Consider the following 17002-nt stretch of genomic DNA (forward strand, 5'->3'; position numbering starts at 1 on the left):
TTCAGGTGTCCTTCCCATTTTCCAGATGGGCAAACGGATAGAAGAATTAGGTTCCTAAAACTCATGGATGGGGAGTCAGGAGTTGAATTCAGGCAGTCAGAGGCCAGAGCCTATGTCCCTAACCCTCATACTACAGTGACTCTCGGTGAACAAATAATGGATGAACGAAGAAGTGAAGGAATGAATGAAACGATCGGTTAATGGCTTGTAGAAAGAATGACAAAATAGCCCCCTGTTCAAAATAACTTCCTCTGTTTCACAGCCATCAAAATGCATACCTTTGAGTATTAGTCTGTGATTGTCTTCAAAAACTGGACATAAGAAATTGGGGCGATGGCAATTTTTGGCCCGGCAGGGTAGCCCCTAGGACGTCTGGGTGAGGCCTACGGACTGGGGAGAGAGGAACCGAGTGTATGAGGAGAAAGGAGCAGGGGAGTTGGGTTGGCTACACCTCCTCCCGGCCCCATGGCCCTGGCCAAGTTCATGGCCTCCGCCAGCCCCAGCCTCACCTGTGTCGGTGGGGATACCGGTAACTGTCTCATGGTTTATGGCTAAACAAGCGGCTGTCAGTAGTCTGCCCCATACAGAGTGGATGCTCACTCACTGGGAGCTGTTATTGTTATTATACAGATTATAGCTACAGAACGTAAGTCCGTAGCCATCACTGACCTGTCCTTCCTTCCCAAACTGGTTTCTGCTCTGGTGACACGATGTGTGGTGTCCCAGGCCCTGCGGTCACGGCCCTCCCTCTCCCTAGCCAGCCTCCCCATCCATTTCCCCCAATGTCTTTTTTTCTGGAGTGTCCTGGCCCTCCCTTCTCCCGCCTGTGCCCTGGCTGGGATGCCCACTTTTCCCAATTTCCCCCATTTGTCTAGTTCCAACTCTTGGCCAACTTGGATCTCCAGCTGCTCTTTACTCCCCACCCCTTTTTTTCTCACATTTTCCTTTCTTCTGGTTCCCTAGCTGGTTCTCTCTCGCTCCAGCTGAGCCAGATTCGGTGACTGGCGGTGAAGGTATCCTCTCCTTCCACGTGCTCATCAAAGTCTCCTGCCAACAAGCCCGGGACACGGGATCCCAAGGGGCCTGGCCCCTGGGATGGGGGGGCCCTGGAGAGGCGGGTCAGTGGCAGGATCCCTGATGGGATGGTCAGCGGGTATCTCTGTCCTTCATTTATGGGCCGGTCTGTCATGCCAGTATAGGAGTCCCCAGGTCTAAACACACAGGAGTGGGGAAGGGCGGCGGGGGGAACAGGAACTGTTCCCCCATGAAATTGCTGGGAACCGTCGTTCTGCAAGGACTAATGTTAATTACAAGTATTTCAGGAAGGAGTCACTGCGCACAAAGCCTCTCTCATCAGCTGTCACTGGACCCCATGTGGTAATGGGCAAAGCCCATTTTATAGATGAGGAAACTGAGGTCTTGACGGTTTATATGATTTGCCAGGGCCTGGACCACAGGACTGATCACCTGAAACATTTCCTATCACTTCTCTAAGCTCCTCGTCCTTTCACACACGGCACTCCTGACCCACCAGTTAGTCCTGGCTGGCCCCCAGTGCAGAGCATTTTGGAGGAAGTCACACAGCTGTGGGGACTGTGCCCAAGACCAACCCAGCCTCCAAGCTCAGCCAAGCTCTCAGTATGCTCCTTTCTTGTGCTTGGCCTGCCCTCTTTATGTTCTCCTTAAAAACGCTTCCAGAGGGGCACCTGGGTGGCTAAGTGGGTTAAAGCCTCTGCCTTCGGCTCAGGTCATGATCCCAGGGTCCTGGGATGGAGCCCCGCATCGGGCTCTCTGCTCAGCAGGGAACCTGCTTCCCCCTCTCTCTCTGCCTGCCTCTCTGCCTACTTGTGATCTCTCTCTGTCAAAGTAAATAAATAAATAAATCTTTAAAAACAAAACAAAACAAAACAAAACAAAAAATGCTTCCAGACTGTCCCTTCCCTCCTTCTTTATCCCCTCCCACTCAGTGGATGTCTTCATCTCCTATTATTCCAAAAGCTCATGGTCCTGGGGAAGGAATAACCCTGAGTTCCAGGCCCCCCTGCTCCTGCCCGCCCCCAGTGCCCTCTGTTTGTGCCTCTCAGTGGTTGGGCTGCAGGTTTTCTTCTTCCTGCTTGAGGCCTCCCCTCAGTGGACTCTTGACCTACCGCCCTGGCTCCGTGCCCCCTCCCCCACCAGCCACCCAACTTCTCTTCCGAATTTCTAGCTCCTTTCTCTGGACCCTCACCCCTAGCCCAGTAACGTGCTGCTATCTCTCCCACCTTCCTTACCGCTGCCTTTTTTACTCTTCTTCCCCATCCAAGCTAACTTCGTGAAGGATAGTCACCGGGGCTTGTCAACCTCAGCACTACTGACGCCGTGGACCAGATCACTGTGGCAGGGACAGTCCTGTGTGTTTGCCTTTGTTCGCGTGGGCTGCCATGACACAATATGGAGACTGGGTGGCTCAGACACAGATTTATCCCGGCCAGTTCTGGAGGCAGGGAGGCCAAGATGGAGGTCTGGCAGAGCTCGATTTCCAGTGAGGGCTCTCCCCCTGGCCTACAGATGGCCGCCCCTCACCGTGTCCTCACGCAGCCCTTCCTCTGAGCACTCGGAGAGGGGCTACCAGCTCTGTGGTGTCTCCTCTTGTGGGGATGCTAATCTCATCGTGAAGGCCCGACCCTCCTGATCTCATCCAACCCTAACTGCCTCTCAAGTGCCTCCTTTCCCAATTCTATCATGCTGGGGGGCAGAGCTTCAACAGGAGAATCTGGGGGGACACAAATATTCAGTCTACACAGCACGGTGGGAGGCTTAGCCACATCACTGCCTCTACCCACAAGTCGCGCCTTCCTTTCAGTTTGGGAAGATGCCAAAAGACCCCAGTGACTTTCGTGACAACCTCCACCAGTTGTGACAACTAGAAGCGTCTCTCGACCTTACCCCACATCCCCTAGAAGACAGAATCTGCCCCGCCCTGACCCCTGTGGGGCACTACTGGTCTACCTATTCCACTTTCTTCTCCCCATGCACTTCTCAATTCACCTGTAATTCAGTTTCTATTTCTCCCCCAACCTACTGAAACTGCTTTCGTAAACACCCCTATACCCTGTATCGTTACTTCCCTTGTGTTCCCAGCACAGGGCTCCTCTGCTCTGGTGGAAACTACCGCTCCCGGCTTCTGAAAGCCTCTGCTCTGTGGGCCCCAGAGGAAGCCACTGTGGGCCACTCTCCTGATGGTCAGACTTTTTCCAACCTTCTTGCAGTGAGAGCTTAGTTTCCCCCACGAGGCTGAAATGCTAGTTCCTCACTAGCCAGCCACCCTGCTGCTGGGACTGGCTCACTTGACCTGAGGGAGAGTCTACCTGGGAAGGCTTCCTAGGAACACTCACTTTCTTATAGAGGGAGAGAGAAGAGGGACCCAAAGAGAAAGCCACACGATTGGAGAAAAAATGATGTTTGGAGTTGCTACCGCCATCTCTCAAACACAAGGAAAAGCTCAAAGAGGCCTGACTTAGCGGTTGAACCAACCTTGGAATTGCCTCCCTACGGTCGCCTTGTAAGAGAATCTATGTTCCTATTACCTAATTAGTCAGCTTTCTATATTTAGGAAGCGATTCTATTACTTGCAGCCAGAAGTACCCTGACTGAGTCAGCTTTTGAGACTCTACCCAGTCCTCGTTCTCATACTTTTCTAGTGAGTCTGTACCACCTCCTCTAAGGACGCCTCCTCCTCCCTCTCCCTGACACATTGATGTTCCCAAGCCTCACTGTCCTCACTCTGTCCTCTCCGCCATATTGATGACATCCTAGGTGCTTATGACTCACGAATCTGAACGTAGTGCTGTCTCTTGAGCCTTAGACACTTAAATCCAGCTGCCCACTCACATATCATCGTTTTGTCATTTCCTTCACCAGCTCTCATTTCTCTGCCCCTTCTGCTCATTGCTGGGTCCTTTTCCTTTCTCCAGCTACCTTCTCCCCACCTCCCCGGGGTTGCCTGATAAAGGGGGAGGTGACATTCCTGGATGACATGCTCAACATTTCTATGTTGAAAACCCAGGATTATGCCTAGAGACCGGAGTTCTCCAGGGAGCTCTGGATTTGAAGACACAGCAGCCGGGTGACTGGCTGTGTTCTGAATATGGCACAGAGCTGTCATACCCACATGCCCCCTACTCAACCCATCCTCCCTCCACTCTCTGTGGTGCTCCGACTCTGCAATGTCCACTTCCTTCCTCCCAGACCAGAACCAACAGATTAGGCAGGATGCCTCCTTTTTCTCATCTTGCATATTCCAGGAACTGCCAAGCCCTCTGATTTTGCCTCTAAAATACCTCTCGATTCCACCCCTTCTGTCCCATACTGCCTAGTTCCTGCTGTGGTCAGTGCTACAGTCCCCTCCCCATTGACCTAGCACCTCTGCTCTCACTTCTCTGCAACCCATCCTCCTGCCTACAAGCAAAGTGATATTTCTAAAATGCACATCTTACTATATCACCTCTCTGCTCAAAATTCTTCATGAACTCACCATTCCCTTCTAGCAGTGATTTTCAAACTGCTTTCGGTATAAGGCCTCCAATATGTAATAAACTAAAGCTGAAGAGTAATGGGTGAAGTTAGGAGGGACATCGAGAGACCCTCACAGATACCCCGGCTCCCCATCCCTTCCTCCAGTGCAACACACACACACGCACATATGCACAAGACTGTATGTGCAAACACACACAGTGCACATATACACATACATACACACACGTGTATACATACACACCACACGTGCACATGTGTGCACATGCATACACATGCACACGTGTGCCTACATACACACATGCACACAAAAGTCCATACATGTGCACACACCAATTCCTATGTTGCTTTTGTTGAGACTGTATATACTTATGCTGAGATGTCTGCCCTACCTGGATATACAGATCTCAGGTATATACAGATTTACAGGAAGCACCACTCCCACTTCCCCAGTAATATCCAGGATCTATTGGATACTTTTTTTCTTTTTTTTAAGATTTTATTTATTTATTTGAGAGTAAAAGAGCATGAGCAAGGTGGAGTGGGGCAGGGGAGAGGGAGAAGCAGACTTCCTGCTCAGCATGAGGCTCGATCCCAGGACTCTAGGATCATGACCTGAGTCAAAGGCAGACATGCAACCAACGAAGCCACCCAGGTGCCCCTTTTGGATACCTTCAAATAACGGGCAGCTCACTACTTTCAAATAACGGGCAGCTCACTACTTTGCGTGATCCATTTCAGGATCATATTTTCAAAGTCATAAAGAATTTTGGTCATTTTTGTGACCGCATGCAACGCAGGGGGTCCTGTGTTACCTGTAGTCTGGTATCGCGAGGCTTGTCTGACCTGACTCAGGGGGACTTGGGGTTTCTACTACAATTTTTACTTGGGTCCAAGGAGGAAAGGGAATGCTTCTGAAAACTCATTCCATCACCCCATAGTTCTGCCTCAGCAATCAGCTACTGGAACATGTTTAGCCAGCTGGGACTGAACTGTGAGACTGCAGAGCCGATTAATACGAACACTAGAAACCATGCCTCTTTCACGCTCCTGCTCACTGAGATGCTCAGGCCCCTCCACGCCTCTGGAAGCCGCGACACCAGCCTGGGCCACTCCAGGTTCAAACCCCAGCTCAGCCACTTGAGAGGCCTGTGACTGGGCCAGAGAACCACTCTGAACCTCAGTTTCCTTATCTATGAAATGCCTGTCATTAGAATGCGGACAGTGTCTATCAAATGCCAGGTGCTTGGTAGTTTCTCAACAGATGGTGGTTTTTAAGGGGCACCATATACCAGCTATTCCTCATTCCCACCTAGGTGCTTCTGGATTATGAATGAGTAAAGACACCCTTTCTTCCCGCTCTGTAAAGTGGGAGTGGTGGCTTGATGAATGGATGAGTTTATGCACCCTGGCACAGCCCCTCCTGGGCCCTCATTTTAGAAACATACACCCTTGATGTCACTGTTCAGGCAGCCTCAGACTCTACTACGGGAGTGAGGTCTGCCAATTGGGGGGCAGTTCACTTGGGGTAGGAAGGATTGGGGAACCTCTTGTAGCTTCGACATCTAAGCACTCAATCCAGAGGAATGATTTCTGTTGGTGTGCTGACGCCTAGGAATGGCTTTTAGAGAGACAGGGTCAAGCAACAGGTGAGAGTATCAAACGTCAGGTGCCCTGCTTCTGAGAAGCTCTAATGCCATGTGCTTGACCGTGAGGTCAGAGGGGCGGGGTCTGGCTCCTGCACTCTAACACCCAGAGGGCTGATAATAGCTGCTCACTCTATGGCAGGGGGCAGGAGGGAACGTGGAATGGGCCAGGGACAAAATCGGGCCCTGACATCCTCCAGGATGTGCCATGGGGCCCCATGGAATAGGGAGCTGATTCATTAGAGTACTTAGAACACAGCCTGGCGCAGAGTAAGCAAATACTGGCCTTTGATGCTTGGCGGAACTTTTCTTGGAAAGAATAAAAGGATTAGAAGTTGGACTGAAGCCAGCACAAAACATAAATCTGGTCACGGATCCCCACGGCCAGCGTCCTCAGTGGCTTCCTTTTGTCTTTGGAGTAATGACAGGACTTGTGCACAGCCTGCCAGCCCAGACGCCAGCTCACCTCCCCCGTGCCTACACCTAGATCCTCAGTGCTTCCTGTCCCCTGTTACCACCCGCTGGGGAGGAGGGCAGGTGGCAGGGGGCACAGTACCCTGCTCAAGAGAAAACGAGAGCTGCTTCACTAAGCCCAATGGCAGCACTGGGGCTCAGGGTTGGCAGGAGAGACTGGGCAGCACCTGCCCATGTCTGAGACTGATGCCTCACAAGGCCAGAGCTGGGCCCCCTGTTGCCTACATTTGTGGCTTGTCTGCCCCCACTGCGCCCGGCAACATGGCTCTGGCTATGACTCAGGCAGAGCAGGAGCTATGGAACTATGGCGAGGGAGGGGCGGGGTTAAATGAGATAGCACCTGGAAAACGCTTTGGCAACAGTGTGTTAGAGAACTATATTCCCACCCTCATTGACAAAAAGAGCTGGGGTGACGGCCCTGGGACTTAAGGGTGGAATGGGGAGGAAGGAGATGGCCCCGGGCAGACTCCATTAGATGAGGGCCTCGAATAATCCCAGGGCTTTCTCCACTTGCAAGACTGGGTGGATGATAGGAGTCTTTTCTCCAAGAAATCATAATTAGCATTAATTGTAATTACCAGTACTGACTCGTCAAGGACTATGCCAACCACTTCCTGGCCTGACCTCACAGCACTCACTCCAGGACAGGGAGAAAGGGACCATCACTGGCTCTTCAATTGTACAGATGAAGAAACCGAGGTCCAAGGTCCGGGCATGCTAGATGACGTGCCCAAGGTCACACACAGCCAGGAGTGGCAGAGTTAGGATGTAAACCTGGATCACCTGCCTCCCGAGCACACGTTCCTCCCGGGTACAGAATGACTTGTCCAAGGATGACTTTTCCAGAAGGGGTGAACTCAGCAGCCAAGTCCCATTAGGCTGGAGCATCTCACCCCTGGCCGTGCTTTACTATCAGGAGAGAAACTTTGTAACGATACCGATGACTGGCCCCTATCTCAGAGGAGTGGAGTCAGAATCCTGGGGAGAGGTGGGATCTGGGCATGAACACCTTCTAAGAGCATCTCAGGTGGTTGCAGGATGGCCAAGGTTGGTCAGGAAGGGCACTTGAAGTAAATGAGGGGGAAGGGCTGTCCATTCGGGTGGGCTCTGTCCCTCCCTCTCTGCACCAGTGACCTGAGAGGCCCGCTGGGCACAGGCCAGGAAGCCTGACTTTTGCCCTGACCTTGGCATAGCACTGCCCCCTGGGACTGCTCAGAGGGCGCCTCCTGCACACTCTGACGGACACAGTCTACCCGCAGCTGGGCCAACTAGCACAGCCCCCAGGCCCAAGAGGAAAAGGAGCAAAGAGCCTTTTTTTTTTTTTTTTAATTGGGTCAAGAGAAAAAGAGAATTTCTTAAAAAATGCAAGTCATGGTTCGAACTCCAGTCATTTTTCAGGCCGCTGCTGTGCTCTGCGTCTCCCACCTGGGAGAGCCGGCAGCCCAGCGAGTGGTGGAACAGCGTGCCGTCTGTACGCTTGGCACCGTGTTGGCCACGTTTGTGCATGGTCTCAGCCCGGCCTGGGGCATAGCCCGTGAAGGAGGCATTATAAGGGCCCCATGACAAATAAAGGGGCTGAAGTTCACTGTGATACAAGAGTCTAAGGCGGCCTGGCGCCAGCTTTCCAGGCTAACTGGCTCTGCTTGGTGGGGTCACCCGGGGGATCAGGGGGCTGCCAGCTGCCCCTGCCCCACTCGCCCCTTCTGTCTCTTCTCCCTGCTCTCCGCAGGCTCACAACAGGGACTCAGGCGACCCCAGACCTGCAGATCTAGGGCCATCAGTCAACACTGGCCACCCACAGAGCCACTCGCCCTCAAGGCCGTCTTGCCTGCCGGTTTGCTCCGCGTTCTTGAGAAATCGAGGGAGGACCTTCAACCTCCTGGGCCTTCACGGGGTGGATCTGAAGTTGCTGGGCCCAGGAGGGATGGCGTGTGAATTCCCTGGGAGTCCTTGCCGTGCCAGACACAACCGGAGCTCCCCGCAGAACTCTGCGTCGGGTCCGGCTCTCTGACCCTCCCCCACCAGCCTTCCCACGTCCCCACATGCAGACAGGACAGGAAAGGGAGACCATGGAGGGGGTTGGGGAGAAATACTAGCAACGTCACACACTGTGCCCTAGTGATCATTCTCCTTCCTGCAGCGAAGCATATTTACTCTTTCCGTTGATATTCTTGAGCCCCTGGACCACGTTGGGGGCTGGGGCTGCCCAAGTACACAGCCCTCGAGCTGGTGGAATTCCTGGCTTCCTGGGGTAGACAATTAGTTACAAGTTGTCCAGCCGAGGGATGATTGCAATACCAGAAGCAGAGCCACGATCCAGCGTTGGCCAGAGGAAGGCGTGATTCAGTTTTGGGGGGAGAGGTGCCAAGTCCCGGGCGTCCAGGAGCAAGTCATGACCTCTGAGCACACAGGCCAAGTTCCACCTCCCACCCCCAGAGCCTGCTCTGGCCATTCCCACCATCTCTGGTCTCCCCTGCTGGGGACACACACAGCATGTCCTCTTGCATCTCATGGATACTCTTAACACTGCTTTGTTCACGGTGGTTTTTTGTCTTGGGTTCCCCTCTCTCAACTGGATTTTAAGTTCCTCGGGGCAAGGACCACTTCTGGGATTGCCTCTCCCCCAGAGGGCTAAGACAGCACTGCTCATGTTGAAATACTTAAGAAACACCGATTGAGTTAGTGATCCTACTTACGTTTGGAAAGCTCAGATCTCGTACTTTGAGAGCCAGTTCCAGGCAAGGAGTGGGAATGCCAGTGATGGCACCGTGAGCCGGAGGAACTGGGGTGCTGTAATGGGGACTTGCCATCAGACAGGCCATGAGGCAGACCTCTACCCCAGAGGAAGTGCCGGTGGCAAAGGTAGACAGCTTTTACATATCTCACAAGCTGGCTTCCCAGAATGTAATTTATGACCTCTGTGTAGTCAAATAGAGCTGTGAAATTAATTTCAAAGTCAAATATTGGGTTGAGGATTATGTGCTCTTTGGGGTGATTAAAACTGCTGCTCTGTTTCATAATAAGAGAGAAGAGGAAGGAGTGAGACAGTATGTTCTGTTCAAAGAGCAAAAAGGCCCGAAGAGGCAATATTTTTCCCCACTCTGTTTCTAGTTTTAACAGGAAGAAGGAAAGGCAAGTAAATAAGCTGATACTAAAATTACTTTCTAATGTTAATTTCGGTCAAGGTAATAAACATACCTTATTGAAGCATCAAAGGCATCCCAAGGCTTATAATAATCAGCAGAGTCTCCCTTACTCCATCCTATTGCTGCCTGCTCCCTGCAAGTCCCACTTCTCAGAGACAGGCATTTTCAACTCTTTTAGACATTTTCTGGTATTTTCCTCCATGGTTTTAAGAAATATGTTTCTTTTTTCTTTTTCTTTTTTTAAAAATTTTTATTTATTTATTTGACAGAGATCACAAGCAGGCAGAGAGACAGGCAGAGAGACACGGGGAAGCAGGCTCCCTGCTGAGCAGAGAGCCCAATGTGGGGCTCGATCCCAGGATCCTGAGATCATGACCTGAGCCAAAGGCAGAGGCTTAACCCACTGAGCAACCCAGGCGGGTTTTTTGACTCCTCCTCTCCCCCCCACCATTTTAGACATATATTAACTTCCTACAATAGCTGAAGAGAATTTAATTTTTACATTTTATACATACTTGCACACATTCACAACCTTTCTCCAACATGGCATTTCACCTCTTTTGGATTCATTACTACTCAGAATTTATGTTGATATGCCTCAGTAAGTACTGTTAACTGCTGTTCCTAGCTAAGCCTCAGAGTCTGCTCTAATTACATTTCCTTTCATGTGCAATGTTTTGTTTTTCCTGGAGTTAATCATCTTGGTACATTTGCTCAGATTTTCAGGAGCCTTTCACTAAGTCCTCTGACTTCTTGTTAAACTCTTCACCAGGTAGGCAAGCACATGAAAAGGCCATCAGGTAATTTGTTCTTGTTATGACACAAATGCTTGTGTCCAGTATCCTCCATCATGTGGCACCTCTCTGAGCTGAGAGCTCTCCAGACCTTCTGACCCGTGTTGCCTTCTACATGATAAGCATGGACTAGATGTTTCCTTGGACATCTTTCGTTGGTTTACTCCTGTGTTTTGTTGAAGTACATCCTTTAGTAGCTTCTCGAAAAATGGTCTATGGAACCATTGAGATTTTGCCAATCTGAAAAAATGTCCCTGGATTATCCTTACATTCAACTGACAGCTTAGAAGTCATTTTCCTTCAGCATTATAAAAACATTGCTCCATGGACTTCTGGTTTCCAACAGTATTGGCAAGAAATCTGAATGCCATTCTGATTTCTAAGTTTTTCTATTTCCTCTGGAAGTTTTTATGATCATCTCTTTATCCCTGGTATTGTCAGATTTTACCATAATTGGTTTATTTTTTACTCAGTGCTCTGGGCACTTGGTCCACATTTTCTTGTGTCTTTTTAAATAAGTTCCTCCTCTCCATTTTTTGCTCTTCATTCTTTCTGGAATGCCTATAAATTTGGTATTGGACTTCTTGCGTTGATTCTCTGGTTTTTTCTCCTCTCTTTGTCTTGCTCTATTTCCTGGGAGACTTCTTTAACCTTACTATTCAGTTCTTCTATTGAAACATTCATTTCTGCTCTAAACGTCTTAATTTCTACAAGTGTTTTCCTGGTCTCAGTTTCTTTTTTACCCTGTTCCCAATTCACAGATTGGGAACATCTTCTCACTCTTCAAGTCTATAAACTTCAGTTTGAAGCTGCCTTCTGCTTTCTGTATTATTTTGGCTTTGGGATTTTCTGCATTTGTTTATCTGTTTGCTTCATTAGATCTCTGGTATTTGGGTTACAGGCTTTCCTCAAAAGTCTGAAGATGCTTGGATTCCTCTTCGTATTGAAGAATGTTGACCTTTAGCAAGTATAAATTATTTCAAACTGAAAAGTAAAATTTTAAAATTAAAAACACACACATAGGGGCGCCTGGGTGGCTCAGTGGGTTAAGCCTCTGCCTTCGGCTCAGGTCATGATCTCGGGGTCCTGGGATCGAGCCCCACATCGGGCTCTCTACTCAGCAGGGAGCCTGCTTCTCCCCCTCTCTCTGCCTGTCTCTCTGCCTACTTGTGATCTCTGTCAAATAAATAAATAAAATCTTTAAAAATAAATAAATAAATAAATAAATAAAAATAAAAACAAACACTTACAAAGAAAGGTGATATTTAAAGCTACCTGGATGCTCTGGGTACATATTAATGGTAATTCTTAAGAGCTGGGGCTCTAGGGGTGCCTGGGTGGTTCAGTTGTTAAGCGTCTGCCTTCAGCTCAGGTCATGATCCCATGGTCCTGGGATCGAGTCCCATAAGGGGCTCCTTGTTCAATGGGGAGCCTGTTTCTCCCTCTGCCTACTGGTCCCCCTGCTTGTGCACATGCGCTCTCTCTGACAAATAAATCAATAAAATCTTAAAAAAAAAAAAAAAAGGTTTTAGGTAGGCCTGTGTTCAAATTCTCTTTATTCTCTAGCTCTGTGACCTTGGGTAACTGCCCTACCCTCTGCCCATTTCCTTCTATGTTAAGGTAGAGATGGGCTGGGGCAGGGGCTGGCCTGCGCTTCCAGGACCCCAAGAGTGAGCACCTCCTTAAGTTTTGTGCCCTAAGATCCCGCTTACCTCCCACTCGTCCCAGTCCTCTTACAGACCTTACAACCTCAGGGGAAATCTGAGAATTCAGCAGGACAGGCCTCTAGGAGCTTGGCCCAGAGCGGGCCTGTGGTAAATGCTCAGAAACTATGAGTTGTTAGTGCACAGCAAGTGATGTAACATTTATTAACATGAAACATTTATTTAATATCCACTGTGCATCTGGTGCTCTGACTACGAAGTCAGAAACAGAAAACAGGAGGAAGAAGGAGAGAGGGCTAAGAGAAATGATGTGAAGAAAGCATTATGATGATAAACAAGTAGAGAAAACAAAAGGAAAATAATCAAAATCTAACTACGAAAGGCTAACCCAGGAGGCAGAAAACTGTCTAAAGCAAATTTATGTTGACACAGAGCTGCAGCTGGAGAGATTTTCTGGGTGAAGAGAAATACCTTCATCATAATGAGGAATGAGTCAGTAAGAAAAATCTGGAATCCCTGTCTCTTCAGAAAAACAGAAGTGATTGATTCTTCGAGGCTTCCTGAAGGAAGAGAAGCAGCCTCAGGCCCAAGAGAAAATGCTCTTTGACAATCTGTGTCCCCTTGATTTTCATACATGCCAGTCACTGCCGCTATTTCTCTGCATTTTAATTGATCACCACTCTTCTGGGCTAGGGCCTCAAGGTGATTTGAGTCAGGAGCAGGGCGCGTCTCTAAGTCTGAGGAACAAACAAACACTCTAGATTTCCTTCCCTCCTTAAGATGATGGGAAGTAAAATCTTTAGGAAATAAAATCCTCCCCCCCTATCCTCCAGTCCTCCATCGCTCCCCCTCCCCTCCTCTCCAAACACCAGCATGAAGTCGAAAACCAGGGGAAATTTAGAAGAATATGGAAGAGTCCATAGAAGTTGTTTTCTTCTCCAGACCCATTGCTCTCCCCAGTTTAAGAGCTCTGTGTTACTTGGACTCAGTTTGACTTAATGTGCCTAAAGCGATTATCAATAAACTTCTGCGGTAGTCCCAGTTCTCCTGTCCTGTTTGGGCCTAAAGTGTTGGGGTGCCGCCTTCCTGACCCGGCCTGTGGAACAGAAGCTGCGGGTGGAGACCTGGTGGAGAGACAAGCACACCAGCCACCTCCCAGACCCACCTTGGGAAGACCCTGGGGGAAGGGATGGCCACAGCCCCTCCACCGCCAAACACAAAGGAAACGTTGGATCACAAATCATTTGACCTTTCTGGAATCCCATTGTTTCTTTGTGCTTCGCTGGCATTTCGGGAAGTGACTGAAACACCAAATCTGTTTTCAAGTATGAGCCCTACTGCCAGGAGTGAGGGAGGGTTTGCTCGGGCCCTAAAACCTTTCCTGTGGGGCTTAAGGGATGCTGGGAGGAGCTCAGGCTGCTAAACCTGTATGCCCGGAAGGGGGTGGGCTCCGCCCCACATGAGTGAGCCCTAATCCAGTGTGACTGATGTCCCTACAAGAAGAGGAAGAGACCCCAGGAGTGGGTGCACACAGAGGGAAGACCGTGTAAGGATGCAATGAGAAGGAGGCTGTCTACAAGCCAAGGAGAAAGCCTCAGGAGAAACCAAACCTGCCAACACCTTGATCTCAGACTTGCAGCCTCCAGAACTGTGGGAAAAAGAAAGGTCCGTTCTTTAAGCCCCCCAATTTGTGGTATCTTGTTGTGGCAGCAAACTAAGAGAGATACGATGATGGGAGTCTCTTAAAATTCTTTTCTAATTTCACTATTTCCCAAGTGACCTCCAAAGCAATGTCACTAACTGAGATGGAGATGCTGGGGACTGGAGCATGAGGGAATGCCTGCACTGAGGGACAAGGCTGCGTTTTCAGGGAGCACTAAAGACTCCCTCACATTTGAAGTAACACCAATCGGCCCACTTACAATCTTTTTTGCTGTTCATGTTCAATGTTGGGGAGAGCGGCCGAGGTGGGGTGGGACAGGTGTGGAGTTGACAGAAGGCTGAGTCCCACCAGGACTGCCATGTGTGAGGACCGCAGCGCAAGAGAAGGGGGAGGGCACAGGTGTGTGTGTACACGGAGTTGTGACTGGCCACGGAACCTGGGCTAGAGATGCAAGAACTGGAGAAGTTGAGGATGGTGAGGGCCACTTGGAAGGCAGTAAGATCAGTGACTCTGGGTCCTGGTTCGGTTGAGCAGAGGTGGGCATTGTGGTTCTGGAAGAAATGAGCAAAGGTGGGAGGTGAGGAGGAGGTCGAAGAAGAGGTAGCAGAGGCTCTGCGATTCTTTTTTTTAAGGTTTTATTTATTTATTTGACAGAGAGAGAGATCACAGGTAGGTAGGCAGAGAGGCAGGCAGAGGGAGAGGGAGAAGCAGGCTCCCCGCTGAGCAGAGAGTCCGATGCGGGGCTCGATCCCAGGAAGCTGAGATCATGACCTGAGCCGAAGGCAGAGGCTTTAACCCACTGAGCCACCCAGGCGCCCCTCTGGAAGCGTTTTTAAGGAGAACATAAAGAGGGCTCTGCAATTCTTAACGAGTCTAAGGTTCGATGTCTGTGAGGGGATGAAATCAAGGAACCAGAATGGTTAGTTAGAAGGACTGAGTCTGTGGGTACCAAAATCAAGTATTGCCGCTGAGAAAGTTGCACGGGTGACAGGCAGGTGTTGAATCTGAAGAAACAAGGGGAGTGAGCCTAGGCTGGGCCCATGGCTGTGCCGGGGTGAGGTCGGCCAGTATGGGCTGCAACCCTGGGGGTCTAGGCCAGGGTGAGTCTCATAGATGACCCTGATGGGTGCAGCAGGGGGTCGGAAACTCACCAGTGACTGGCCAGAGTCCCGTGGCTGCTGCAGAAGCTGCCTGTGGCCCCAGACAGGCACATATTCCTTGCTCATCCGGTCCTTTCCTGAGCCACTCCTCCACTGGTGGAAAGTCAGAGATGAAGGGGGAGAGTAGGCTGGAGGAGTGGGAAGGACACTGCGCCCACGACACCCACCAGGGCCCCGCCCCTGAGAGATGAGCTGCCTTCCTTCACCCCCTCTCCACCCGTTCCCCTCGGTAATATGTGTGACATTCCTCAGGCACCCCTGACCGCCATAAACGAGAAACAAATAGTTAACTTGCAGAGATCACAATCCTGCAAGACAGGAGTCTCCCAACTATCTTGATGTTAATAGCTTGCCAAAAGATAACATTGATCAAGCCGCAAGGCCTCCAGTATTCTGGCACCTTGTAGGCCCTCTTTAGCATATGAAAGCTCTGTTGAAACCTCCCTTTCCCTCACCTTCCCCCAACCGCAGGGTACCTAACCTGCCATCCCTCACAACCCCGGGGCAGCAGCTCTTCCTGCCCACGGGTCCTGTCCCTGTGCTTTAATAAACCACCATTTTGCACCAAAGATGTCTCAAGAATTCTTTCTTGGTCATCGGCTCCGGACCTCACCCCACTGAACCTCACCTAGGTTCTAGAACTTCATCATTCCCATCTCTGTCTCCTAGGGTGGGGGGTGAAGGAGCTTCTCTCCCTGACAACCCCCACCCCGTACCCCACCACACATGAGCATTTCCCCCCCCCCCACTGCAACACACACTGGCACCTTCTACTTTGTAACTATAATGAGGGAGGGAGGTGGACCCAGACGGGGTGAGCTGGAAGGGAAGAGATTTCCCCCTCAAACCTCAGGTCACCAAAATGTGACCTCCATCCCAGGGACAGTAGAAGCACTCAGTTCCATGCGGCCAAGGATACCCGAAAAATGTTTAGTGGTCTGAGTATAGCCTTGGATCACTGAGACTCTGGAGGTTTGGTTCTTCTAACTCTTTTTTTACTAGAAAACATCTGAAGCATCTGGTCACAGTTGTCATTTGACAGCTCAGAAACATGGCACTTGGGGAGAAGTAGTGTGACCTTTCCACAGCCACACAACTCTTAAGTGGCCCATCCATGACAGGAAACTGGGTCCAACTGACTCCAAACTCCTGAACAAATGCTTTGTTCCCTTCCTGAGTTATCCCCACTGGACCACACAGTATGTGGGTGTTCCTCCCACACACACCCCTCGCTTCTCCTGGCTGGCCTCCTGATATGTACCTGGTCAACTTGGTGCAGATCTCACACAATCCCTAACTTCAGGTGGGGGCGGGGGCCGGAAGGCGGGCAGAGGGCAGCAGGCCCTCCAGAGCCAAGGCCTCACCATGTTGTACTTTCTGTGTGGTAGTCAGGCTCTTGCTGGGGTGGACGGCCCTCTGCACGTTGGTCAGCCACTTGTCAAAGGACTTTCCCAGTTCCAAAGCTTCAGAGGAAATTCTACTGAATTCTAACCTTGGACTTAGCCAGCATTATCTATGAGATGGTGGCTCGTGGCCATATTATTCTGGGGAAAGTTCTCAATAACGGTTACCAATTCGACCTGCAGGTTGTTCTAGAACCATCTTCTGCTCAGCACTCTCAACTGCAGCGAGATGCCTCCTGTGAGCGAGCAACAGGTCTCAGAGCTCCAGAGAGGCTCTGGCCACCTCCAGCCACTTGAGGCCCCAGTGGGAATAGAAAGGTGAGGACAGCAGTGAGACGGTTCGATGGCAAGATTTTTAGGTTTCGTTGTTGGATCTGATGTGGGAGCCATGGGAAGAAAGAGTCAAAGTTGGTGGTGATAGAGTAAGAACTTCCGGAAGCTCCCGGGACAGGGCTGCTGGGTGGTGTGGCAAGACACATGCTGTGAGAAAAGTCCTCTCTGCACACAGACGGGTCTCTGGGAACCGAGTCAATCTCAGGT

This window comes from Lontra canadensis, unplaced genomic scaffold (assembly GCF_010015895.1).
Source record: "Lontra canadensis isolate GAN:19392208 unplaced genomic scaffold, GSC_riverotter_1.0 scaffold15, whole genome shotgun sequence".
Classification (NCBI taxonomy): domain Eukaryota; kingdom Metazoa; phylum Chordata; class Mammalia; order Carnivora; family Mustelidae; genus Lontra; species Lontra canadensis.